Raw genomic sequence first — 27,622 nt, 5'->3', positions numbered from 1 at the left:
TATCTGATGTATGATGCATATGCACATTTTCCAAAATCATTATGGTTAACACGAATGGCACGTGCATAAGATATTATGGAGTTTATAAACTCGGTGAGATTCGTATTTATGGCCATAGTCAGAATACGAAGAAAACCAAGATTTATGATCTTCGTATTAACCACATTCAGCCTACACTCTTAGGCTAACTTCAAAAAAATGCACTCCATTTCTCAAAACTCAAAACGATTTCTCAATTCCTCAAAGAATTCTCTTTCAAATGCATATTCATTTATCCAATTTGCATTATTTTTCAAATCCTTTTCCAATTTCAATTTCAGAGAAACTGATTTTCTCAAAAAAATTCAAGTCTTTCTCAAGATTTGATTTTCTCAGAATTCTGAATTTTCAAATGAGATTTCAAAGTATTTTCCAAGTTCAAATCAATATTTCCACATTCTCAATTTCATTTTCAAATCCCAAAATCGATTTTTCTAAAGTTTCTTGAATTATTTCAGAAATTGATTTTCTCGGAATCCTCAATTCCAATCTCAAAAATCGATTTTCTTAGAATTCCCGTTTTCTTGAGAACCCATTTTTAATTTCAAGAACCATTTTCCAATGAACTTCTTGATTTTCTCATAATTCTCAAATCCATTTCCTCAGAAAAGCAATCCAAGTCTCAAAATCGATTTTCCCAAAGTTCAAGTTTTTCTGAGAATTTATTTTCCAATACAAAATTCTGATTTCCAATGAAATTTAAAGATTTTCCCAAGTATTTTTCAATCATTTTCCAAGCATATTTCAACTTTCCAAGCAAACATCATATTTCTCAAACTTGCATTATTTTCAAAATTTCATAGCACAATCCTGATTCTCTGTGCATTCTAGGAAAATACAGCATGATTTAGATAATTTAACTTAGTCAAAGCGCGCAATTGATCCTTGGTTCAATTACCCCTGGTAAAGGCGCCAGGAACGGTCAAACCTCGTACCGACAGACAGATCCCATTCCACAGAATTTTCCTGCAAATTTTCAAAATGGAGGCGAGTAATTTTCAAAACCATTTTCAAAAACTTTGGTCGAGTTTGACTCGCAGAATCGTTTCTCTCACTCTCACAAAGGGAGTGGGAAAAAATTTGCGACGATAACAGGTTTGGCGACCGTGATGGGACCTGTCTTCATCTGATCAACTATGTGCTCTGACTTAGCTTAATTATCAAAATCATGTTCTATGAAATGTCAGCTTTTACTTTTTTATATCATGTGAACCTAGGAGCCTAGACTTGAACCCAGCTGACATGGATTACATGTAGACTAGGCATGGTTTGGTAGGACTATATTGAGGAGAATTATTAATTCTCACTTAGACTTAGATTTGAAATACAACACTCTTCAATCTAGGATTTGAATTACTTCTTCAAATTTTTCAAAATTTTATCTCTTTAGGACTTAGAGCCATTTGTTTGTGTGCATGTGATCATTTTTCAAAAACCACCCCACCTATGTCTACCCGGTCTTCATGTTGTTGGGCTCTCTTCTAGAACCATAGTTCGGGACAAAGCCTCACAACTGGGCCACTTATTTGGGTTAATGCCCCCTGCCACGTACCAAGAGCCATAGTTCAACGTATATTGGCAGGTGCTCAAGGATGTTGGGAAAACACAAACCTAGAACCAGAGATGAATTTTTATGCCACGTACATCGAACCTTGGCTCAAGTATATCGGCATAACTGGATTGGATACAGTTGATCTGAGCCTAGAGTCAGGATTAGGATCCTAAAGCTCTTTTAAAATTGATGCATTTAGAGTCAGCTTCTTAGGGAATGTTGTATGTGCATAATTGTTTGTGATTGAATGTATGATATTCATTTTCATCCTATTTTCCCCAATTTTTCCAAATTACTGGACAATTTTCCAAAATGCTTTATTTTTCAATTTATGAAACATCTCTTTGTAAACCCTGGACGATTTTTCCAAATTATCCACTTTTTCTTTAAAACTTCAGGTGATTTTCCATTCTTTCGTTCCTCTGGACTTCGAATTTTTAGCATTTCACTTTATCCTGCCTACAATTTTCAAAATTCTTGTATTTTTCCAAAGTCTAATTCTAATCTTCCTATCTTTCCAGTCCAATGGCATCCAGTCAACTCGATTCTGCCTTTCCTGAGGGTCACATTTCCTACGAGGTGTGACAAAGTCTCCCCGAGCATCGAGCTCTCAGCACCGAACCTTTCTTTCCTCGATGGTATTATACTTGGTTCAAGAACTTCTCCTGTATGTTTCTGGATCACTTGAGCGATTGTGGGTTGGAACTGGCATCCTGTGATCATCGCAAAATTTTTCCTCTCGTAATATTTCTCTCTCTTCCTTCTCTTTTCCTTTCTAACCTCTATTTTCTCCTTTTGAAGGGAGAAAATAAAAGACAGAAAGAAAGAGAGAAGAGAGAAGAAGAGAAAGAGAAACTCTTTTTGCGGGGTCTCACTTGACCTTAAATTTTGAAAATATTTAAGAAAAATAACTCGCCTCCGTTTTGAAATATTTGCGAGAAAATTGAGAGACGAGATTCGCTCGTCGGTACGAGGTTCGAACGTTCCTGGCGCCTTTATCAGGGGTAATCGAACCAAGGGTCGAATTCATGCCTTTTTGCTTTGCTAAAAGATTATCTAAGAATTTATTCTAAGTCAAAAATGTACAAAGAATCATGCTTATGCAATGCAAAGATGTATGCTCTTTTGAAAATGATTTGGAAATCTCCAAGTATTTCTAAGATGAATCTGATAATAGAGTGAAGAAATGGTTTCTAACTTAGAACTTTAAGATTTGAAGTTATAAGTTTTTGGAATAATCAGAGCTTGGGAAAATAAATCTGGATTTTGAGATAAATGATTTTGAAGTTGAGATAAAAGGAGAAGAAAGGGAATTTCAAAGTCATAAATGGACTTTGAATTTGAATTAGGATAGAGATGGAAATGCGATTTGAATCTCAGTTTTGAAGCTTGAAATCAGAGTAAGATTTGAGAAATCACAATAGAATTGAGAGATGGAATTGGTTTTTGGAAATGTTGGGAGTCAAAAACTTGGATTTTAAAATCTGGGATGAAATGGAATTGAAAAAAAAAAATGGAATTGAGAATGGAAGTTTGATTCGAAATCTGGAATTTAAGACGGATTTCGAATCCAAAGTCTGGATTCTAAATAGAGTTGAGATTCAAAATTAAATTTTGGATTTGGAATCCTAGATGGGAATTTAATCTGAAATTTGGGATCCAATGATGAAGTTGAATTCTAAATTTTAAATGGAATTGGATCCAAGATTTGGAATCCAATGATAGAATTTGGATCTGAAGTCTGAGATCCAAGGTGGAATTGAGTTCTGGATCCTAAAATGGATGTGGATCTGAAATCTGAGATCTAAAGTGAAATTGGGTTCTGGATCCTAAAATGGATGTGGATCTGAAATCTGAGATCCAAAGTGAAATTGGGTTCTGGATCCTAAAATGGATTTGGATCTGAAGTTTGAGATCCAAAAGTGGAAATTGAATTCTGGATCCTAAAATGGAATTGGATCTGAAGTCTGAGATCCAAGATGGAGATTGTACTTGGAAATCTGGATCCAAGTTGGGATTTAGGATCTAACTTTGGATTTGAATTCTGAAAGTCCAAATGGGACTTTTGGATATGGATCTCGGTTTTGAAAACCCAGTTTGAATTTAAGATTTTTAGGAAAGATCAAGTTTTGAGATTCAGAATCAATCTCAAACTTTGATTTTTTTTTTTGAAGATAAGAAAATAAACTTGATTTTTGAAGCAGGAGATGATTTCAAAGTCAAATTGGACTTTGAAATTGAATTTTTGAATCTTGAAATGAGATAGAATTGAATTTTGAATCTATAAATAAAATTTGATCTGAGAAATGAAGAAAAAAAAGAATCACTTGGAATTTTGAAAAGGGAATTTTGAAAATATGATGCAATTCTATCCTAAATGATGAATGAATCTAAATAACTTTGAAATTAGATTTTGAAAATCATATTTCATTCTTTAAATGAATGTAAATAAGATTAATGATATAATACACTCCTGACTATGGTCATTGAATGTATTATATAATGATCATATCTAAATTCAAATGAAGAATCAAACATATTTTGGTGCTTTTATAGAGTTTAGAGAGAAATTAACTCTAGTATACCCTGACTATGGTCATTGATATACGTATTGAATTAATTTTAAACTTAACTCTGATAAAAGAGGGAAAATATTTAAAGGAAAACATGATGAATTTTAAAAAGGATCCAGTGTGGATCCAGTGTTATTTTATAAAAGATAAAAATACTAAGTTTTGTTTACATCCTGACTATGGCCATTGATGTAAATCATCAACTTAGGATTAATTACCTCTTACGAAATGGTGCACGTGCCATTCGTGTTTCACTATTGTGAGATTTTGAGAAATAAAGGCAAAAAAAAAACATGAAAATAAGCAATTTATGATATTTACAATGCTCATTCATTCTAATCTAGTACAGGAAAGTAAATATTTTCTTTAAGACCTAGTTATTACAATGTAGAATTTTTAAAAAAATTTACAAGAGTCTCTAATTCTAGGGAAGGAAAATAGACATTCTCATGTATTTCCTGCAAGTACTGAGTTAGTATAAGATAATAAGCAAATACAAAAAGAAATTGCAGACATTATATGGAATTTAGAATGCAAATGATGAAATGTCCATGCATATGTATTATACTAATGAAAATTCAATGCATCAAATCTAATAAGAAAACATATATTGGGATGTAATGTGTAATGCACTAAGCTAATTGGGATATATACTTGATGCATTGTGCTGATGAAAGATGGATATATATAAAAAAAAGTGCCTATGTAGTGGAAATGTAGTTGTTATAGCGCATATGATGGAGTGCACATGGCATTAAGTACAATGAGACAACAAATATGCATTAGGCCAATGATTGATGTACAAATGGTCTAATATGGTATGCTAAAGAAAAGAAAAAGGGGGTGTACAATATCAACAACTATTCTCTTTATCTTAACTTCTCCAGGTATATATACAATTCTTCCCTTTCCTCTATAGTTTGTTGTATGACACGGGCTCAAAAGAATTTGAGGACAAAGATTAATGCTTGTTATATTTACTGAGAAGGACCAATGCAGTTAGCTGGAAGCATGCACTATTCTGTCATCTCCCTGCTAAAGGAGTATGAGTGGCTGGTGGTATTGGCAAGTGGTTGATGAAGTGGTGCAGTGTATAGGACACATAATGGAGGTGGGTACAGCAAATGAAGGCATCAGGTGTTGTAGGGTGTTGTAGAGAAAGATGAGGTTAGTGGTATATAGTTGTAGCAGGGAATGAATGCTGCATATGCTGCAGCAGGTAAATGCAGGGAGGGAGTTGCAAAATTTACTTTTTGTGTGATGCTATCAGGAACAAGCAAAGTGTAATGGATATATGAAATATATACATTAACCTACAGGCATATGAGGACACCGTTTAACATTTAATTCAGATAAGCCATCAATCAACAAATTAATGACCTCTATTTGGGCAATTTGCAACCCAAATTGTGATGCTAGTTCTTCCTTAATGTATATTTCCTTAATCAGAATATCAGATCGGGTTTTGCAGCAAGCACTGGTATATGAAAAATGGATAATGAAGATGGACATCTAAAAAAAATGAGAAAAAGCTACAGCCACTAGAAGAGAATTTCTATGAAATACATATGACATGGCAAAGGGAGTTTCAGTAAGGGATGTGGGCTTATTGTGAGAGGGTGAATCTACACTGCAAAGGTGTTGGGATTTTGATGTGATGGTGGCTTGGCAACACACAGTCGCTGGAAGCTATAGGGTTGCTGTGAAGTTGGGTTAAAAGCATGGCTGCTGTAAGATGTACAGGTGAATATGCAGATGGATATTATGAACGTAGAAAATGGAAATGACAATGAAATGCTGTGTAGGTTTATAAGTGTTATAATGCTGAAAACAGTAAACCACAGATACATTTCTAAACATAAATGAAACAACGTTTGAACCGAGGACTACACTGGACAGATATGAGATGATATGCCATGCAAAATAAGAAAAAAAAACCATAGACGCAGATAGCATGATGTAACAAATATAAACAGTAGCCAAAAAAAAAAGGAGGCATGTGATTATGTGAATCATTTATGAAGTGTTGTAGCTAAATGATATGCCATACATGAACATCTGAAGTAACAAAGCATCCCAAAGAATAGATTGGCAAACCAGAACAGGAATTCAAGTATAAAGTCCATGACCAGGGCTATCAACCAATAGGTCTCTTTACCTGATTCAGCAACCGGAGAATGTGTGCATATAAAGGGCTAAGCATTGTTAGATGCTCAGTAAATGACTCCAACAAGTTTAAGATAATGAAGACATTAAATATAGGTGATTAGCATCTAAGAGATGCTTTTTAATGCGTACCATATGAATGCTGAACAGTGATTAAAAAAAAAACAAAAGTTGCAAGTAACATCTTCAGCCCACTAACCAAATGTAAAAGAATCCTTCACAGTTAATCAATCACATGGATCTGATTAGTTTCATAAGTTGGTTCCAGCCATCAATTCAGTTTTAGCAACTAATCCTTACCGGATGAAGTAACTCAATATTGTTACGAATTGTACCGTGAAGGATGCTCTGCCATGCTTCAAACAATCGATGCTAGCGTGATTTAAGACACATTGCAGTGACATTTTATTGCTACTAGTTGCTAACTGTTGTTCATGCGTATGTTATGAGATGCAGAGGGGGAAACACAGAAAATGTAAGATGAAATACATAAATGGGTGAGATAAAGAAAACCAAATGCGTGACACTGTGAAATGATAATACTGTATATGAGGCATACAGGGATTGATGCTGACGTCAAAGTGAGAAATGCTACCTATACTGAAGACAGGAGATGAAGAAGGGGTATGAAGGATGAATTTGTTCCTGCAACGTGATAGAGTTTGGACAAAGGAACAAAAGAAAGTTGAGATTAACGCATTGAATCGTAGAGTAAATCATGCAATATGCTGTAGAGATTAGCAGATGTGGTAATGCATTATGACTGAAATAAAATAAAGAAACAGGAAACTTAAGTGACGATGAATTAAAAAAAATGGGTAGATGCGATTGAATTTTGGTTGAAAGAAAAAGGTATACAAATACAGGGGGGACAGTAGGATATTATGGAAATTAGAATGCCCAATAGGATCGACCTTAGCATTGAATGATAACTGCTTGATGTTAAAGTTCTCAGCAGCATAACAAAGGGGATATACGTTAATGGGGCTATGAACCGAGAGAATTTCAAGAAATTAGAAAAATCAGAGAAGAGAAAGGAAGAAGAAGAAGAGAAAAAAAAAAGTGAAGGAAACAATAAATGATCCATCAAACCAAATTGCAATGGAAGACAATCAAGAAAGAGAAAATCAGAAGGCTTCGTATCGAGAAAGCTCAAAACAAAAAAAGAAAAAAAAAAAAAAACAAAGGAAAAAGGATAATGGAATTAAAATACCAACATCAGTAATGGAATCAGAAATCTAATAGGAATTCAAAACAAATAAGAGGAAATCTACAGGCAAACAGGAAATCAGATGTTGGAATTATAGGCTCCCTTACTGTAGCAATAGGAGGGTCGATCCTACTATAGGCAAATCGACCCCACTGTTGATGCTTATTGATAAAAAGAAAAATGAAAAACAGTAAAGTTAAAACGATAAGATAGGATTTCTAAAAAAAATAAAAATAAAAAAGGAAAGGGAACTTATGAAAATCTAAAAAGGATGCGATAAAACAGAAAAAAGGGGGGACGCAATACGAAAGAAAGGGAAGAAGGTGAGTCGCTTACCTCTAGCCGTTATGACAATCGATTCCTTTGAATGCCAGAAGAGGAAACTGGGAATAGATGGCAAATGGAATGGGGTGCTCACGGTGGCTATCACCGGAGGTTGGGTTTCCGAGCGTGTTGAAGAAGGAAAAATCTCCTGTGATTGTCGTTGCGACTGGAAATCCTCCGTAAACGGGAGGTAATGAGGAGGTCGAAGGTGGAAAAAAAGGTGGATGCTACGCGGAGTGAAGTGGATCGTTTGTTAGCTGTGAATCTTGCTTCAAAGAGATGGAGGCGAGAGAAAAATAACGGATCATAAGAAAAATCGATGCCCTGAAGAAGATGGGGTGGCTCTTCTTAAAGAGAGCCTAGATGATTCGAGAGAGGAGACAGTTGAGGATTGAAGGCTGAGAGAAGAAGAGGCTGTTGAAGATTGACGGTGGAGAGAGCTCTCCTGCGATGGAGGCTTCCAGAGGAAAAAAAGGCTCCCTTTTTTTGTGATATTTCCCAAAAAAGGCTCCCTTTTAAAGAAGCTTTTTGTAAAAATGCTTTTCAAGTGAGGTTTTTAGTAAAAATAGTTTAAAAAAGCTTAAAATCACTTGTTTTCTCGTAGTTTTTCCAATTTTTTTGGTTTTTGTGTTATTTTTCAAATTTATTTTTATCTTTGTATAAAGTCTAAGACTTTACAAGAAAACAAAGATTAGATATTAATTTTTTTGTATTTTTGCAAAGTATTTATAAAAGGGAGTTTTTCTGAGAACTCAAGGCGATTTTTGGGAAAATTTCTTCAGAAAATGGGTTTATATCCGGATTTTTAGGAAATATTCGAGGTTTAAAACCTCGAATCGAGAAATATAAAGTTGTGGATCTAACAAGATGCTGGATGAACTACCCGAGCAATTCAAAACCATTTTTTTGGTATTTTTTTTTTAAATTTGGAATTTGGACAACGAGGCTCAGATTTGGATTTAAAACATTGGGTTTGGATCCGGAATTGAATTTGAGTATATCAATACGGAATTCAATCCAGAAAATCTGAAGAACGATTGAAATTAAATTTGTTTTCTCAGAAGATGGAGTCAGGGGCAAAAAGGTCATTTTTATAAACCTTTGAAAAATTTGGTGTGTTAACAGATGCCCCTCTTTGCTACTAAGCCGATTGAAAGCTGAGCTTAGTGGCAAAGACAACACTCTAAATTTTGAAAATGCCCCAGTCAGCAGATCTGAACTGGGTGTGGAAGAATTATTTTGAAAATATGACTTCTCAGGCTTAAAACATTATCCTGAATGGTTTTGAGGAGATGAAATCCTCGAAAATGATATGATTGAGTAGAAAATAAGGAAATCGTGATGGGACTTTGGGTGAAAATCCCGAAATGGTGGAAAATCAGAATTTTGATCAGGTCTCATGGGTGAGACAAGATACTCTTTTTGGAATAATTCAGGTTTAGCCCTTAACCTGGATGGGATGAAGATATATCAAAATGAATTGAATGAGGAAAGGAATACATGAGAACCTTGATGGGACTGGAAGAAAACATCTCGACAAAACGAGGAATTTTGTTGGAACGAGACTCAGGTTTAATCCAAATCTGAATGAGAAATCTACCATATGGATTTCTCAAATGAAGAAACCATAATGGGACCTTCGGGGTTTGGACGAACAAATCCGAAAGGGGTTTTGCGAAAGGAGAAAAAAAGGGTTCCCTAAAGCTTTAAAAGGGGGACGAAATGGGACGTCTCATTGCTGAGACTGAAATAGCTTTTGAAATCAATGACCTCTCGCAAAAGGTTCAGGTTTGACCCTTAACCTGAGTGGGAAATCTACCATACGAATTTCTCAAATGGAGAAACCATAATGGGACCTTCGGAGTTTGGACGAACAAATCCGAAAGGGGTTTTGCGAAAGGAGGAAAATAGGGTTCCCTAAAGCTTTGAAAAGGGGACTAAATGGGGCGTCTCATTGCTGAGACTGAAATAGCTTTTGAAATCAATGACCTCTCGCAGAAGGTTCATGTTTGACCCTTAACCTGAGTGGGAAATCTACCATACGGATTTCTCAAATGGAGAAACCATAATGGGATCTTCGGAATTCGGATGAACGAATCCGAAAGGGGTTTTGCGAAAGGAGAAAAATAGGGTTCCCTAAAGCTTTGAAAAGGGGACGAAATGGGGCGTCTCATTGCTGAGACTGAAATAGCTTTTGAAATCAATGACCTCTTGCAGAAAATTATGGTTTGACCCTTAACCTGAGTGGGAAATCTACCATACGGATTTCTCAAATGGAGAAACCATAATGGGATCTTCGGAATTCGGATGAACGAATCCGAAAGGGGTTTTGCGAAAGGAGAAAAATAGGGTTCCCTAAAGCTTTGAAAAGGGGACGAAATGGGGCGTCTCATTGCTGAGACTGAAATAGCTTTTGAAATCAATGACCTCTTGCAGAAAATTATGGTTTGACCCTTAACCTGAGTGGGAAATCTACCATACGGATTTCTCAAATGGAGAAACCATAATGGGATCTTCGGAATTCGGATGAACGAATCCGAAAGGGGTTTTGCGAAAGGAGGAAAATAGGGTTCCCTAAAGCTTTGAAAAGGGGACAAAATGGGGCGTCTCATTGCTGAGACTGAAATAGCTTTTGAAATTAATGACCTCTCGCAGAAAATTTAGGTTTGACCCTTAACCTGAGTGGGTTGTTCATACAGAATTCTTCAATGAGAAAACTGTGATGGGACATGAAGAGATACTTCAACTGAATGAGGCAACTTTTTTTGGAAGATATAAACAATGCTAGGTTGCATCAAAATGGATGTAGAATTTTTATTTCATTCTTGGAATAGCTAAAAAATTTTGCCAATAAGATAAAATTATGGTTGACTCAAACGCTTGAAAATGTGCACGTATGTGCAAAAGATATCCCCTCTTTACCTAGAGTATTTCCTCCATTGAGGTTAACTCCTCGGTCCTAAGAGTCAAATTCAAAATTTTAGCGCTGATGATTTTCTTCAAGGAAGTTATCCATTTCCCTGATATGAGAAGAGAAGAAATATTCTTAATTTCATAAAAGCAAGTAATGAAGAGATAAAAAGAATTTTGCATGAGAAAAGATGACTTCTGGCAACTTTTGCAGTTTGATATCTGGGTGTTTTCCAATGATGATCCTTTTGCACTCTTTTTGAGTCACTGAACTTTTTCGGTTTTTCACATCATCCTTCATTTGGATGTGTCCTGACTTTTCTATCTTTTTCAGAGAAGGGTACGTTACAAACTCCTTCATCTTGGAGATGTTTCGATCCTTCTTTTATCTCAGGAATTCTATTGATGATATTGGCTCAAAAGGTCTTTTAGATGATAGCAGAAATCAAATACCTTTTAGGGATTGTCGGTAGGTTCATCACACTCGCCTTCATCTCGACGGTGATCTGAACTTTCCCTGGAAGGATCTTTCACAAACTCCTTCATCTCGGAGATGATCCAAATCTTCTTTGGCCCCGGGGGTCTAGCTCGCCTATTCGTCTTCATCTTGACGATAATTGAGAGATCCCTTTTACAGATATTTGATTGCAACTTTAAATAAATGAGAAGATATGAGATTGAGTGGATTCTTTTAAAGCTCAAGATATTTCCAACGCCTGATTGCCAGATAGCCGTCTTTAAACATACGCCATAGTCATGATCAATATCAATTTGCTTATGGCTTTTCAACATCATTGAATATTTCTTTCACATATTATATCGAGGACATTTCTTACATCCTTTTGGTTGATCAACAGGAAAAGATTTGAATTTTACATTTTTTTTGCAAAAAGTTTCACCTTTTTGGAAAGAAATACTAGAGGTAATCTCAGGAATTTCTTTTGTGTAGTAAGAATATTTGGAATCAACAAATGTTTTTAGCAAATTGGCATAATGTTCTAGAATTCTTTTGTGAAATAATCACTCAATATAAATTTTGATGAGACCTTGAGCTGAATCTTTGATTTTGGAAATACATGACCAGCAAAAGTTGGAACCTTTAAAATACATGACCAGTAGAAGTTGGAACGTTTGAAATACCTGACCAGCAAAAAGCTGAAATGTTTGAAATACATGACCAGCAAAATCTGGAACGTTTGAAATACCTGACCAGCAAAAAGCTGGAACGTTTGAAATACATGACCAGCAAAAAGCTGGAACGTTTGGAAATACATGACCAACAAGTGTTGGATCTTTTGAAATGCATGACCAACAAAAGCTGGAACGTTTGAAATACCTGACCAGCAAAAAGCTGGAACATTTTGAAATACATCAAATTCAGAAGTTCAAGTCAAAACTTGAATTTTTAGGAGGAAAAAATTTGATCAGAAATGGTTGAATTTAGGAAGTTACTGGTGCGAGGACCGAATTTTAAAGAAAATGAGCTCAAGAAGAGTTTTAAGAGATAAACAGTGCGAGGACTGGGTTGTGAAGATGAGCTAGTTTTTAGAAAGTAAAGATTCTTGGTGAAAATTCTGAACTCAATGGACCATCATACTGTAACTGCACGTGGTCTGCTTTCAGTATTTGCCCCCTTATCCTGAATGGGGAAGGAAGGAAAGAAATACCTCGTTAGTAGGAGGCATCAAGTTTATCCCTTATCCTGAAGGGGAATAGAAGGATTTTCGAAGAGAATAAATTTGAATTTTGAAATTTGAAATGAATTAGCCGGAAGGCTGGATTTTGGAAGAAGGCCCCGCCTGACAAATTGGGGTTTTTTTAAAAAGAAGAGAGTCCAAGTCGGGACTCGTGTATCTAGAAAGGAAGATGAAATAAAAGGAGAGAACCCGAGTCAGAACCCGGATGTTCAAGATAAAAGATAAGAGAGAAATTTTGAGTTTGGAAAACTCGAATTCTCGACGCAATCAATTGGTCCCAAAGTGAGCATTGGATCCAAAAGAAAGTCCTAGTCGGAACTCGAAACTTCAAATGAAAGAAAAGGGAAAGCCCGAGTGAGAACTCGAGTCTTTTAAAAAAAAGGATAAAAGAAAAGTTTTGAGTTTGAATAGTTCGAAATTTCGACGCAATGATTGGTTTCAACACGAGCATTGGATTCAAAAGGAAGTCCGAGTCAGAACTCGGATCTTCAAACGAAAGAAAAGGGAAAAGCCCGAGTGGGAACTCGGATCTTTTAAAACAAAGGATAAAAGAAAACTTTTGAGTTTTGAAAAATTCAAAATTTTGACGCAATGATTGGTTCCAACACGAGCATTGGTTTCAAAAGGAAGTCTGTTTCGGAACTCGGAACTTCAAACGAAAATAATAGAGGGAAAAACCCAAGCCGGAACTCGGATTATCAAAAAAATAAAAAAGGAAACCGAGTTTTGAAAAACTTGATTTCTTGAAGAAATGATTGGTTCCAACACGGGCATTGGATTCAAAAGGAAGTCTGAGTCGGAACTCGGATCTTCAAACGAAAATAATAGAGGGAAAACCCCGAGCCGGAACTCAGATCTTCAAAAAGATAAAAGAGGAACCCGAGTTTTGAAAAACTTGATTTTTTGGAGGAATGATTGGTTCCAATACGAGCATTGGATCCCAAAAAAGGAAAGCCCGAATCGAAACTCGGGTTTTTGACAGAAAGTTTTAATCAGAATATTGAATTTTGAAGATTTGTCAGTGCGAGGACCGAATCTAAGATTGAGAATGACCATTTCGGGGACTGAATTTATTTGCATGTGATCTGATTGTCCTCTTATCTCGACTGCGGAGGAAATAAAATTTGAAAAGAACTGACGAGAAGAGATAGAAATTGATGGAATAATTTGACAAAAGAGAAGAATCAAGAAAATTTTATGGGAATTATCTTTGTAACATAATTCTCACAGGTAGCATTGTTGCTCCTATGAGTGGTTTCAGGATTATCCCTTATCCTGAATGGGAAGGGAAATTAATAAAATGCTTGATAAAGAATCGAAAGAATCGACAAAAATTAAGAAATAAAATAAAACTGATAAAATTGGATAAAGAAAAAGACTTGGCAGAGATTAATGAAGCTTTAAAAGAGGAAGAAAGACATTCAGGACTATCCCTTATCCTGAAGCAGGAAAGACCTCGTAGGATGAGGTTTCAGGTTTATCCCTTAACCTGAAGGGGGGCAAAGAAGGAAAAAAATACCTCATGGGAAGGAGGCATCAGGTTTATCCCTTAACCTGAAAGGAAAAATTTTGAAATAAGAATTGACAAGAAGAATTAATAAAAATGGATGAATAAAATTTAATAAAATTTGATAAAGATGGATAAAACTGATAAAACTGAAAGAGGATTTGATAAGCGAAAAATTGATAAAAGTTTTAAGAAAAAGAGTTTGATCCTGCCTGCATGTGGGATCTTTAAAGAATATGAGAAAAATCATTTTTTGGAAAGAGGATTAAGTGTGAGAGCTGATCTTTAAAAGGAGATCATTCACGAGAGATCATCATGAAGGTTACTTTTTTGAAGCAATGATTTGAAAACCTAATTTTTTGAAAAATATGATCGACACTAGGGTTGATCTTTGAATGCCATGGTTCGAAATCAATTTTTAGAAAATATGATCGACACGAGGGTTGATCTTTGAATGCCATGGTTTAAAATCAATTTTTAGAAAATATGATCAACACGAGGGTTGATCTTTGAATATAATGGTTTGAAAAACCGAATTTTTAGAAAATATGATCAACACAAGGGTTTATTTTTTAATGCAATGGTTTGAAAACCATTTTTTAGAAAATATGATCAACACAAGGGTTGATCTTTGAATGCAATGGTTCGAAAAACCAATTTTTTTAGAAAACATGATCAACACAAGGGTTGATCTTTGAATGCAATGGTTTGAAAACCAAATTTTTTAGAAAACATGATCAACACAAGGGTTGATCTTTGAATGCAATGGTTTGAAAACCAATTTTTAGAAAATATAATCAACACAAGGGTTGATCTTTGAATGTAATGGTTCAAAAAACCAATTTTTAGAAAATATGATCAACACAAGGGTTGATCTTTGAATGCGATGGTTTGAAAACCAATTTTTATAAAATATGATCAACACAAGGGTTGATCTTTGAATGCAATGGTTCGAAAAACCAATTTTTTTAGAAAACATGATCAACACAGGGGTTCATCTTTGAATGCAATGGTTTGAAAACCAATTTTTAGAAAACATGATCAACACAAGGGTTGATCTTTGAATGCAATGATTTGAAAAACCAATTTTGAAAAATATGATCAACACAAGGGTTGATCTTTGAATATAATGGTTGAAAACCTATTTTTTGAAAAAGATGATCAACACGAGGGTTGATCTTTGAAAAAGGTTGAATTAAAATATTTGAACTAAAATTTTCATGATTTTTGAAAGACCCTCATAGGTAATATCATTTCTCTCATGAATGATGTCAGGATTGTCCCGTATTTTGAAAAAGAACAAGAATTTAATGCCCCGGTATGGCAAAAAGAGGAGAATATCAAAGATATAAAGAAAATTGATATTTCATTGATAAGCGAAAGGTAGATAACAAAGCTGAATATTTACAAGTATTTTAACTAAAAGAAGTCACAAAGACTGGGCCGACTTGCCCCTATAAAGCGACTGACAAAAAGGGGTGAAAGCGAAAAACTCTTGGCATTCTCAATTCTTCGAGTGGTCTGAAAAAGGTTCGGTTGGGACTGCAAACTGCTCTTCTCCTTCCTCTGGCACCAGGAGCTCTTTGTCAATGTAGTCTTGCATAATATTTTTGAGGACCAAGCAGCCCTCTGTGTCATGCCCCCTCGCTCGATGAAACTTGCAAAAGCGATCTTTCCATTTCCCTTTGGTGACAGAGGGATCATCCTGCTTTGGGAGTTTGATCATGTCTTTCGCAAGCAGGTATTATAGAATTTCTTCGATTGGCTGACCTAGAGGGGTAACCTTGCAATCATAACCCCAACCCTCATGCTTTGCTTTCCTCAGCTTGTTTGACTTCTGCTGAGTGCTGACCCCTGTTTGGTAGCTAGACTGAGCTTGCATGGTTAGGAGATCTTAATGCTTTTCTTCTTCATTTTTGACAAAGAGATTCTTATTAAGGCAGTCCTGAACGATATTCTTGAAGTCAAAGCAATATTCAGTGTCATGTCTTGTTGCTCGATGGTATCCACAGAAATGGTCTATATATTTTCCCATGATTGTGGGAGGGCTGGCAGGTTTTGGGAGCTTGAGTAATCCGCTAGACAACATGTATTCGAGGATTTTGTCGAGCGGCTCATCTAAAGGAGTAAAATCTCAACCCTTGCTTCAATCCTTGTGCCTTGGTCTTTCCTGCTTCTTGCCCTTTTGCTGAGGACTGTATTGAAGAAGTTTGTCATGGTTTTCACAACATTTCCTAATCTGGCTTTTATACTCCCCCAAGTTGTTGCCCCTGTTGACTTTAGAGTTTCCTACACTGATATTGCTGCATTCATTCATGGGGAAGGTGACAAGTGCCTTTCCTTCAGTGAGAGCTTTTCCGCAACTGGCTTCAGCTTGCTCAGATAATATCTCAACCATCATCTTTTTGAATAATCGATATATCGCAGGATCAATCTCACTCTTGTTGTCCTGAATTTCTTATCTGACATACTTTTGAGAATTCATTCCTTACTTTCTGCGTGTAACTGGGATGTTAGAGCAGTGCAATCTTTGATCTTTGCCTGACTCAACTGATAACGCCAATGCTCTCTGTAGAGCAAAAATGGGGGGTTTTTAGAAAAGGTCTAGGAAGAAATTTTAATAAAGGAAGAAATCATAATTTGAAAATGAAAATATCTCATTACGAGGGATTGGGTTGTCACCAAAATTTGCAACAACCGCACTGTTTTTTCTGAAAAAGGATAAATAAGTAAAAATGAGAACAAAGATTAATTTTAAAAAGGACATATCCTGACAAAAAGATAAAGAATTTCGAAAGTAGATGGCAAAGATTTAAGATTTGAAGAATCTGCAGGCAGGATCAAAAGAGTTAGAAGAAATTAGGAGAAGAAAAGAAAAATACACCTGGGTTTTTAAAAGCAAAGAGAAAACTTTGAATAATATATACCCAGAGTTTTGGAAAAAATATATAAAATATCATACAATCACAGATGTACAAACAAGGATGCACAAACAGCACTCCCTAAAGCTGACTCTAAATGCAATATTTTGAAATGGTTGATAGGACCTTAATCCTAACTCTAGGGTTGAGATTATCTGATTCCCATCAAGATACGCCGATATACTCATGCCGAAGCTTGAAGTACGTGGCATAGAAATATTTCTCTGGTTCTAAGGTAATGGTTTCCCAACATCCTTGAGCACCTATCGATATACCTCGGACTGTGGCCCTTAGGTACGTGGTAGGGGGCGCGAACCCGAATAAGTGGTCCAGTTGTGAGGCTCTCTCCCGAACTATGGTTCAGTGAGACAGCCCAGCAACGTGAAGACCGGGACAATATAGGTAGGGATGTTTTCGAAAACATGTTCAGCATGCAATAAAATCAGATATTTCTAATGCAAGTCCTAAAGAGATAGATTTAAAATGAAAGAGAAGCATACACTTGCATACATTGTTTGCATTCAATTCCTAGAATTGAGGAGAGTTGTATTTCATACCTAAGTCTAATGTGAACATGGAATAATCTCCTCAATATGGTCCTACCAAACCATACTTAAATCCTATATGCAATGATGTCAGCTTAGGACAAAAATCTAGGATCATAAGGTTTGCATGAAAATGAAGCTGACATTTGAAGAATAAAGACTTAGATAATATCAAAGCAAAAGAAAAAGGCATAGATTCAACCGGATGGAGACGAGTCCCATCTCGGTCGCCAAACCTGTGATCATCGCAAAATTTTTCCTCTCATAATATTTCTCTTTCTTTCTTCTCTTTTCCTTTCCAACCTCTATTTCCTCCTTTTGAAGGGAGAAAATAAAAGACAGAAAGAAAGAGAGAAGAGAAAAGAAGAGAAAGAGGAACTCTTTTTGCGGGGTCTCACTTGACATTAAATTTTGAAAATATTTAAGAAAAATAACTTGCCTCCGTTTTGAAATATTTGCAAGAAAATTGAGAGACGAGATTCGCTCGTCGGTACGAGGTTCGATCGTTCCTGGCGCCTTTATCAGGGGTAATCGAACCAAGGGTCGAATTCATGCCTTTTTGCTTTGCTAAAAGATTATCTAAGAATTTATCCTAAGTCAAAAATGCACAAAGAATCATGCTTGTGCAATGCAAAGATGTATGCTCTTTTGAAAATGATTTGGAAATCTCCAAGTATTTCTTAGATGAATCTGATAATAGAGTGAAGAAATGGTTTCTAACTTAGAACTTTAAGATTTGAAGTTATAAGTTTTTGGAATAATCAGAGCTTGGGAAAATAAATCTGGATTTTGAGAGAAATGATTTTGAAGTTGAGATAAAAGGAGAAGAAAGGGAATTTCAAAGTCATAAATGGACTTTGAATTTGAATTAGGATAGAGATGGAAATGCGATTTGAATCTCAGTTTTGAAGCTTGAAATCAGAGTAAGATTTGAGAAATCACAATAGAATTGAGAGATGGAATTAGTTTTTGGAAATGTTGGGAGTCAAAAACTTGGATTTTAAAACCTGGGATGAAATGGAATTGAAAAAAAAAAATTGGAATTGAGAATGGAAGTTTGATTCGAAATCTGGAATTTAAGACGGATTTCGAATCCAAAGTCTGGATTCTAAATAGAGTTGAGATTCAAAATTGAATTTTGGATTTGGAATCCTAGATGGGAATTTAATCTGAAATTTGAGATCCAATGATGAAGTTGAATTCTGAATTTTAAATAGAATTGGATCCAAGATTTGGAATCCAATCATGGAATTTGGATCTGAAGTCTGAGATCCAAGGTGGAATTGAGTTCTGGATCCTAAAATGGATGTGGATCTGAAATCTGAGATCCAAAGTGAAATTGGGTTCTGGATCCTAAAATGGATGTGGATCTGAAATCTGAGATCCAAAGTGAAATTGGGTTCTGGATCCTAAAATGGATTTGGATCTGAAGTTTGAGATCCAAAAGTGGAAATTGAATTCTGATCCTAAAATGGAATTGGATCTGAAGTCTGAGATCCAAGATGGAGATTGTACTTGGAAATCTGGATCCAAGTTGGGATTTAGGATCTAACTTTGGATTTGAATTCTGAAAGTCCAAATGGGACTTTTGGATATGGATCTGAGTTTTGAAAACCCAGTTTGAATTTAAGATTTTTAGGAAAGATCAAGTTTTGAGATTCAGAATCAATCTCAAACTTTGATTTTTTTTTTTTTAAGATAAGAAAATAAACTTGATTTTTGAAACAGGAGATGATTTCAAAGTCAAATTGGACTTTGAAATTGAATTTTTGAATCTTGAAATGAGATAGAAGAATCTATAAATAAAATTTGATCTGAGAAATGAAGAAAAAAAAGAATCACTTGGAATTTTGAAAAGAGAATTTTGAAAATATGATGCAATTCTATCCTAAATGGTGAATGAATCTAAATAACTTTGAAATTGGATTTTGAAAATCATATTTCATTCTTTAAATGAATGTAAATAAGATTAATGATATAATACACTCCTGACTATGGTCATTGAATGTATTATATAATGATCATATCTAAATTCAAATGAAGAATCAAACATATTTTGGTGCTTTTATAGAGTTTAGAGAGAAATTAACTCTCAGTATACCCTGACTATGGTCATTGATATACGTATTGAATTAATTTTAAACTTAGCTCTAATAAAAGAGGGAAAACATTTAAAGGAAAACATGATGAATTTTAAAAAGGATCCAGTGTGGATCCAGTGTTATTTTATAAAAGATAAAAATACTAAGTTTTGTTTACATCCTGACTATGGCCATTGATGTAAATCATCAACTTAGGATTAATTACCTCTTACAAAACGGTGCACATGTCATTCGTGTTTCCCTATTGTGAGATTTTGAGAAATAAAGCAAAAAAAAAACATGAAAATAAGCAATTTATGATATTTACAATACTCATTCATTCTAATCTAGTGCAGGAAAGTAAATATTTTCATTAAGACCTAGTTATTACAATGTAGAATTTTAAAAAAAAATTACAAGAGTCTCTAATTCTAGGGAAGGAAAATAGACATTCTCATGTATTTCCTGCAAGTACTGAGTTAGTACAAGATAATAGGCAAATACAGAAAGAAATTACAGACATTATATGGAATTTAGAATGCAAATGATGAAATGTCCATGCATATGTATTATACTAATGAAAATTCAATGCATCAAATCTAATGAGAAAACATATATTGGGATGTAATGTGTAATGCACTAAGCTAATTGGGATATATACTTGATGCATTGTGCTGATGAAAGATGGATATATATAAAAAAAAAAGTGCCTATGTAGTGGAAATGTAGTTGTTATAGCGCATATGATGGAGTGCACATGGCAATAAGTACAATGAAACAACAAATATGCATTAGGCCAATGATTGATGTACAAATGGTCTAATATGGTATGCTAAAGAAAAGAAAAAGGGGGTGTACAATATCAACAACTATTCTCTTTATCTTAACTTCTCCAGTTATATATACAATTCTTCCCTTTCCTCTACACTTTGTTGTATGGCACGGGCTCAAACGAATTTGAGGACAAAGATTAATGCTTGTTACATTTACTGAGAAGGACCAATGCAGTTAGCTGGAAGCATGCACTGTTCTGTCATCTCTCTGCTAAAGGAGTACGAGTGGCTGGTGGTATTGGCAAGTGGTTGATGAAGTGGTGCAGTGTATAGGACACATAATGGAGGTGGGTACAGCAAATGAAGGCTTCAGGTGATGTAGGGTGTTGTAGAGAAAGATGAGGTTAGTGGTATATAGTTGTAGCAGGGAATGGATGCAGGTGGTATGACTGCATATGCTGCAACAGGTAAATGCAGGGAGGGAGTTGCAAATTTTACTTTTTGTGTGATGCTATCAGGAACAAGCAAAGTGTAATGGATATATGAAATATATACATTAATTTACAGGCATATGAGGACACCGTTTAACATTTAATTCAGATAAGCCATCAATTAGCAAATTGATGACCTCTATTTGGGCAATTCGCAGCCCAAATTGTGATGCTAATTCTTCCTTAATGTATATTTCCTATATCAGATCGGGTTTTGCAGCAAGCACTGGTATATGAAAAATGGATATTGAAGATAGAGATCTTAAAAAAATGAGAAAAAGCCACAGCCACTAAAAGAGAATTTCTATGAAATACATATGGCATGGCAAAGGGAGTTTCAGTAAGGGATGTGGGCTTATTGTGAGAGGGTGAATCTATATTGCAAAGGTGTTGGGATTTTGCTGTGATGGTGGCATGGCAACACACAGCCGCTAGAAGCTATAGGGTTGTTGTGAAGTTGGGTTAAAAGCATGGTTGTTGTAAGATGTACAGGTGAATATGCAGATGGATATTATAAACGTAGAAAATGGAAATGACCATGAAATGTTGTGTAGGTTTATAAGTGTTATAATGCTGAAAACAGTAAACCACAGATACATTTCTAAACATAAATGAAACAACGTTTGAACCGAGGACTACACTGGACAGATATGAGATGATATGCCATGCAAAATAAGAAAAAAAAAACTATAGACGCCGATAGCATGATGTAACAAATATAAACAGTAGCCAAAAAAAAAGGAGGCATGTGATTATGTGAATCATTTATGAAGTGTTGTAGCTAAATGATATGCCATAGATGAACATCTGAAGTAACAAAGCATCCCAAAGAATAGATTGGCAAACCAGAACAGGAATTCAAGTATAAAGTCCATGACCAGGGCTATCAACCAATAGGTCTCTTTACCTGATTTAGCAACTGGGGAATGTGTGCATATAAAGGGCTAAGCATTGTGAGATGCTTAGTAAATGACTCCAGCGAGTTTAAGATAATTAAGACATTAAATATAGGTGATTAGCATCTAAGAGATGCTTTTTAATGTGTACCATATGAATGTTGAACAGGGATTAAAAAAAAAACAAAAGTTGCAAGTAACATCTTCAGCCCACTAACCAAATGTAAAAGAATCCTTCACAGTTAATCAATCACATGGATCTGATTAGTTTCATAAGTTGGTTCCACCCATCAATTCAGTTTTAGCAACTAATCCTTACCGGATGAAGTAACTCAGTATTGTTACGAATTGTACCGTGAAGGATGCTCTGCCATGCTTCAAACAATCGATGCTAGCGTGATTTAAGACACATTGCAGTGACATTTTATTGCTACTAGTTGCTAACTATTGTTCATGCGTATGTTATGAGATGCAGAGGGGGAAACACAGAAAATGTAAGATGAAATACATAAATGGGTGAGATAAAGAAAACCAAATGCATGACACTGTGAAATGATAATACTGTATATGAGGCATACACGAATTGATGCTGACGTCAAAGTGAGAAATGCTACCTATACTGAAGACAGGAGATAAAGAAGGGGTATGAAGGATGAATATGTTCCTGCAACGTGATAGAGTTTGGACAAAGGAACAAAAGAAAGTTGAGATTAACGCATTGAATCATAGAGTAAATCATGCAATATGTTGTAGAGATTAGCAGATGTGGTAATGCATTATGACTGAAATAAAATAAAGAAACAGGAAACTTAAGTGATGATGAATTAAAAAAAAAAATGGGTAGATGCGATTGAATTTTGGCTGAAAGAAAAAGGTATACAAATACAGGGGGAACATCAGGATATTATGGAAATTAGAATGCCCACTAGGATCGACCTTAGCATTGAGCGATAATTGCTTGATGTTAAAGTTCTCAGCAGCATAACAAAGGGGATATACGTTAATGGGGCTATGAACCGAGGGAATTTCAAGAAATTAGAAAAATCAAAGAAGAGAAAGGAAGAAGAAGAAGAGAAAAAAAAAGTGAAGGAAACAATAAATGATCCATCAAACGAAATTGCAATCGAAGACAATCAAGAAAGAGAAAATCAAAAGGCTTCGTATCGAGAAAGCTGAAAAGAAAAAAAGAAAAAGAAAAAAACAAAGGAAAAAGGATAATGGAATTAAAATACCAACATTTGTAATGGAATCAGAAATCTAATAGGAATTCAAAACAAATAAGAAGAAATCTACAGGCAAACAGGAAATCAGATGTTGGAATTATAGGTTCCCTTACTGTAGCAATAGGAGGGTCGATCCTGCTATAGGCAGATCGACCCCACCGTTGATGCTTATTGATAAAAAGAAAAATGAAAAACAGTAAAGTTAAAACGATAAGATAGGATTTTTAAAAAAAATAAAAAAATAAAAAAAAGGAAAGGGAACTTATGAAAATCTGAAAAGGATGCGATAAAACAGAAAAAAGGGGGGACGCAATATAAAAGAAAGGAAATAAGGTGAGTCGCTTACCTCTAGCCGTTGTGATGATTGATTCCTTTGAATGCCAGAAGAGGAAACTGGGAATAGATGGCAAATGGAATGGGGTGCTCACGGTGGCTATCATCGGAGGTTGGGTTTCCGAGCGTGTTGAAGAAGGAAAAATCTCCTGCGATTGTCGTTGCGACTAGAAATCCTCCCTAAATGGGAGGTAATGAGGAGGCCGAAGGTGGAAAAAAAGGTCGATGCTACTCGGAGTGAAGTGGATCGTTTGTTAGCTGTGAATCTTACTTCAAAGAGATGGAGGCGAGAGAAAAATAATGGATCAGAAGAAAAATCGTTGCCCTGAAGAAGATGGGGTGGCTCTTCTTAAAGAGAGCCTGAATGATTCGAGAGAGGAGACAATTGAGGATTGAAGGCTGAGAGAAGAAGAGGCTGCTGAAGATTGATGGTGGAGAGAGCTCTCCTGCGATAGAGGCTTCCAGAGGAAAAATACGCGGGAGGAGTCCGTTACTTTTTTTGTGATATTTCCCAAAAGAGGCTCCCTTTTAAAGAAGCGTTTTGTAAAAATGCTTTTCAAGTGAGGTTTTTAGTAAAAATAGTTTAAAAAAGCTTGAAATCACTTGTTTTTCTTGTAGTTTTTCCAATTTTCTTGGTTTTTGTGTTATTTTTCAAATTTTTTGTATTTTTGGAAAAAGTCTAAGACTTTACGAGAAAACAAAGATTAGATATTAATTTTTTTGTATTTTTACAAACCTTTGAAAATTTTGGGGTGTTCACACATCCGCAGTAAGAAAGTTGACAGTCAACGGCAATCTAATTCATGCACTGGCAGAGCGGTGGAATCCGCGCACTTGCACATTCTAGTTCCCATGGGGCGAGATGACCTTGCTGATGGATGAATTTTCAGAGATCATGGGATTGCCCGAGCCAGCCGGTCGGCCTGGAGATCCATTAGAGCAGCATTTTTTTATTAATGTCAAGGGTCTGGACCCCAAAGATGTTGTAGCTCGCATGACAGGGCGTAAGTCTTGGCCACTGATTGAAGAAAATGGGAACGAATATGTGAGCCTGATCGAGATCTACCGATAGTATGGGGTATTCGCAAAAGTCAGCTCATTATCCAGAACAACTTGAGAAAAAATTCAGTATGTGATGAAGGGCTCGCTTTCTTCCGAGATATACATATGCATATGACAAGAGATTCAAGCTACTTGGTTCATTCTTCTGCGCTTACTGTCATCCGAAATAGTATGTCCGACAGTTTTCTCAGGGACAGAAGCGCATAGAGATGTGGCTGCTATCAGGAGTTGTGTCAGAATTCGACCTTACATCAGCACAGTGGTCCGGAACATACCATTCTGCCAGATATGCTTGGGACTCTTTTGTTACTCTTCCACTTTTTCTGGGTCCTCGTGTCTCTGCTGATTATAAAGAGTGGTGGAAAATTGTCTGTCCGCCCCCTCTTTCCCAAGTTTATTATTGATGCAATCATGTTTTTCCTTCAATGAATAAAAATCTTTCAAATTCTTCATTCTTGGTTTGACAACCTCGCCTAGGTAACAGGGCATAATTTTTAGTTGTTTATTTTTCTTTGTAAAGGAATGGCAACGCAATTGTCGTAATTTCAACGACGACTCAATCCCTAGTGACAGGATATTCTTTCAATTGTCTACCAAAATTCTCAGCAAATATTTTCTTTCAATCAAAAATCTCTCTCAAAAGCCTAACCATCAACTTTGCCCCTTTTTTCCAAGAGAGCATTCACGATATTTAAATGGTTCAGACGAGGTCAGGAAAGAAAACTGCATCAGTCGAAGGCATTGCATATTCCACAGCTTCAGAAGAAGAAATGAACTCACCCCGATCAGTCAAAAGTCAGGGTCAGCAAGCAGATGATGGCATCGATCCCCATATGTATGCCATGTTTAAAAAGATGATGACCAAGATGCTTGCAGAACAAGCTGAAGCCAGTACAGAGCGGACCCAGGTTAAGAAGAAGGTAAAAGGTCGGGTGGTCAAGAAAGTTTTGAAAGTAGCCAAGAAGCCTGTTCAGAATGCTTATACAACTGATGAGGAAGAATCAGTGGAAGACACAGATTAAGAAATTGAAACTCATCAGGTACTTCGCAGATCTACTCAGGGGCAGGGGTCAGCCCATAAGTTCAAAGAACAGTCTGTCAATGAATCTAACCAATCGCAATTCAGATATATGGTCAGGATAGTTCAAGATCTGCAGGACCGCGACAAGGGCAAGAAGGTCTTCATGAGCAAAGACCTCTACGAGGGCATCACCCCCGTCAGGAATAATCAAGATTCAAAAAAGAAGATGAATTTCACCTTCTTCGTTAATGCCAACCGCGATGATTGCAAAGATAACGAAGGCAATCATATAAGTCAGAAAGTGAAATCTTCAAAGCTGAATGGAAAATTGAGTCAACAGAAACAGAAGATAAAACATGACGGTTGGGGTTACAATCGGGAATTTACTCCTCTAGATCAGCCCCTCGAAAAGATCCTTGAATACATACTGGTCAAGGAAATGGTTAAACTCCCAAAGATTGCTAATCCTGCTGTCACTTTGGGGAAATGGAAGAATAAATTCTGCAAATATCACCGAGCATTGGGGCATGACATAGAACATTGCTTTGACTTCAAGAACATCGTGCAAGATTGCATCGACAAAGGATTGCTTGTAAGGGCTGAGTCAGAAGATCGATCAACTATCTTACCTGAACACAAAGAAGAATGATGAGACTAATGCTCTCATCCTTTCCATCTTACTCTTGTCATTTTGAAAAGAAGATGTAGCCCCAATTCTTCTATCAGTTTATTTTTTCAGTACATCAATAAAACATCAATTTGCCTAGTTTCTCTTGCAAGATATCTCTCACAAGGAATGACCTCTTCAAAGTCCCTCCAGAATCAATCAAAAGTCAGAAAGCATTCTTCAAATATCAATTACTTATCCTTTCATCCAACCTCTCACTCCTCGATTATACTGGGGCATTATTTTAAAAATTGTCTTTAAAACATCTTGTATGCAAGCAGGATCAAATAAATCTCTCATTTTGCATGCATGTGCATCTGTTTACATCAGTTTGCATTCATTTGCATTTGCATGCATTCATTTGCATTTGCATGCATTCATTTGCATCCATATGTATCGAGTTCATTTCCCCTTCAGATTAAGGGATAAACCTGAGTTATTCATTCAGGATAAGAGATAAATCCTGATACCCCGACAGTTATCCAAGTCATCATGAGGGTGAAGACTGAAAATCTTTTATCAAAATCAATTGGTAATTTTTTAAAAAACCAGTGTTCGTGCTGGTAATTCTTCAAAACCCAGTGTTCGTGCTGGTAATTTTCAAAAAACCAGTGTTCGTGCTGGTAATTCTTCAAGACCCAGTCTTTGTTCTGGTAATTTTCCAAAACCCAGTGTTCGTGCTGGTAAATTTTTCTTCAAAATCCAGTGTTCGTACTGGTAATTTTTCAAAATCCAGTATCCGTGCTGATAATTTTTCAAAATCCAGTGCTCATGCTGGTACTCTTTCAAAATTTGGTACTCATGCTGGTATTTTTCTAGATCATGTTTTACTGGTTGAAAATCTTAAATCCAATTTATATTGGTCTAATTTTCCTTCCTTCAGATCCTAGAATTGGTCTAGAAAATTAGAGTTCTGACTCGAATTTTCTTCCAAATCCAATTCAAATGTCTAGAATTGGTCTAGAAAATTAGAATTCCGACTCGAATTTTCTTCCAAATCAAATTCAAGTGTCAGAATCGGTCTAGAAAATTTGGAGTTTTGACTTGAATTTTCTTTCAAATCTGATTCGCTTAGCTTTCCTTTAGAAGTTTGAGTTTCTACTCAAACTTTTCTGCAATTTAGTAATTGGTCTAGAAGATCCAAGTTCCGACTCGAATTTTCTTTCAAAACCCAATTCATTTAGTTTTTTCTTGAAGATTTGAATTTTGATTCAAATCTTCCTTCTAAACCCAGTCTAGCACCTGGTCCTTCCAAATCCGGTTTAGCATCTGTCCTTTCCAAAGTCCAATCTTTGAATTGGTCCTTCTAAACCCAGTCTAGCACCTAGTTCTTCCAAATTCGGTTTAGCATCGTTTCTTCCCAAAGTCCAATCTTTGAATTGGTCCTTCTAAACCCAGTCTAGCACCTGGTCCTTCCAAATCCGGTTTAGCATCGGTCATTCCCAAAGTTCAATCTTTGAATTGGTCCTTCTAAACCCAATCTATCACCTGGTCTTTCCAAATCCGGTTTAGCATCGGTCCTTCCCAAAAACCAATCTTCGAATTGGTCCTTCCAAACCCAGTTTAGCATCTGGTCCTTCCAAACCCAGTTTAGCACCTAGTCCTTCTAAACCCAGTTTAGCACCTGGTCC

The sequence above is a fragment of the Nuphar pumila genome, chromosome 14, assembly GCF_984573655.1.
Source record: "Nuphar pumila chromosome 14, dmNupPumi1.hap1.1, whole genome shotgun sequence".
In the NCBI taxonomy this organism is placed as follows: Eukaryota; Viridiplantae; Streptophyta; class Magnoliopsida; order Nymphaeales; family Nymphaeaceae; genus Nuphar; species Nuphar pumila.
Note: the sequence above shows the minus strand (reverse complement) of the source record.